This window comes from Macaca thibetana, chromosome 17 (genome assembly GCF_024542745.1).
Source record: "Macaca thibetana thibetana isolate TM-01 chromosome 17, ASM2454274v1, whole genome shotgun sequence".
Classification (NCBI taxonomy): Eukaryota; Metazoa; Chordata; class Mammalia; order Primates; family Cercopithecidae; genus Macaca; species Macaca thibetana.
In genome coordinates, this window is record NC_065594.1 from 60,345,660 (window position 1) to 60,347,513 (window position 1,854).

Below are 1,854 nucleotides of genomic sequence, written 5' to 3' on the forward strand. Positions count from 1 at the left end.
TCTGAAAGTATAGGTTCCCCTCCTCTTTGAGTGCTGGCTGTAGATAATGGCTGGGTACTCCTGGGCTGCCCACTGCAGCTCAGGGGTGATCTTAGTGTTGCTTTTTTTTTTTTCTTTTTCTCTTTCCTCAACTTGGAGGCAGCAGAAGGGACCTTAATAGTGGTTTGTGGCCAAGGCTGCTTTGCTTGTCTCCCGCGGGCTCCACCTGGGAGAGATGCAGATCAGCAATCACTCAATGCAATCAGCTCAGAATGGGCCCACATTTGGGGTTCCCTGTCTGGTGACAAGCAGCAGGGGTGGGTGAGATCTGTGGGAGACAAGCTGGCCTCCTGTCCTTGGGTCGACTGCAGCTTGTTAGAGGTGTGGATAAGGCACTTAGGGTCTTTGCTCCTTCATTAGTCCAAGGGTAGCAAGTGCAATTCCACTGCAGAGGCAGTGACAGAGCCATTTACTTTCCCCTGGGAGATCTGCCCAGGGAGTTGCAGAGCTGCTGCTGGCTCAGTAGCCCTGACAGGGAGTGGTTAGAGGGCCTGCCCAGTGAGGAGATATGAGAACAGACACCCATGTAACAGTCTGGCCACTTTTCCATAGGGCTCTGTGGTATGCTTGGGCTTGCTCCAGTCCTTGGTCACCTCAAATTTTCTAGTACCTGGAGGTATCAACAGTGAATGCCGCAAAACAACCAAGATGGTAGCCTGCTCTTTTCTCTGGGAGCTTGATTCCAGGGAGATACAGACTTGTTGCTGGCCCAAACACACCTGTGGGAGGTGGCTGGAGACTAACTTGGCTGGAGACTAACCAGTGAGGAGGAAAGGGACCAGGGACATGTTTTAAAAAGTAGTCTGGCCATGTTTTAGTACAGTAGCTGTGTTGTGCTAGGGGACTGCTTCAGCCCCTGGTTGGCTTGGACTCTCCAAAGTTGGGAGGCTGAAATGGCTAAATCACCCAAACAGCAAAGATGGTAGCCCACCCGTTCCTCTGGGACCTTCATCCCAAGGAGGTTTCAAATCTGTCAGTCAGAAAATACCAGCAGCGGTGGCTGGAGACCCTGCTTGGAGGTCTTGCACAGTGATTAGAAATGGGATTTGGGACTCGCTTAAAGTCTGGCCACATGTTTCTAGCGTGGCCACAGCTATGCTGTGCTGCAGGACTGCTTCTGCCCCACCTCAGCTTGTACTCCATCTCCAAAATCCAATGGCTCAACAGTTGAAATGGCCAAGTTGTTCTACAGCAAAGATGGTGGTCTGCCCCTTCCCCTGGGAGCTCCGTCTCAGGGACGTGCAACACCACCTGGTGGCTGGTCGGAATTCCAAGCCAGTGGGTCTTATCTTGTGAGGTGCCATGGAAGTGAGGCCTGCAGACCGTGGCTGCTCAGGACCCTGGGTTCAGCCACTTTCATGTGCCTGAGCAGCTGCTCTGCTGAGACTCCATGTAGCTCTGTGTGTCAGACTGAAGGCCTTGGTAGAATGGGTTCATTAGGGGGTTTCCTGACCCAACGGTTGCAATATGTGTGGGAGAAGCGTGGGCTCCTCGGTTCGCACATTCACTCACTGCTTCCCTGGGTGGGGTGTGGGGTTGCAGGAGGTTCCCCTGGTTCTGTGACTCCTGGGTGGGCTGTCATCCTGCCTTGCTTTTCTCTATTCTTCATGGGTCAAATTATTTCCTTGATTAGTCCCAATGGGTATACCTGGGACTAATCTTCATCACCTCCTGTGTTTGCTGTCTTAGGAGTGCAATTAGTGGTGCTCCAAAACAGTTACAATAATAACATCAAAAATCACTGATCATAGATCTCCATAAGACATAATAATAATGAAAAGGTTTGAAATGTTGCGAGAATTACCAAAATGGGAC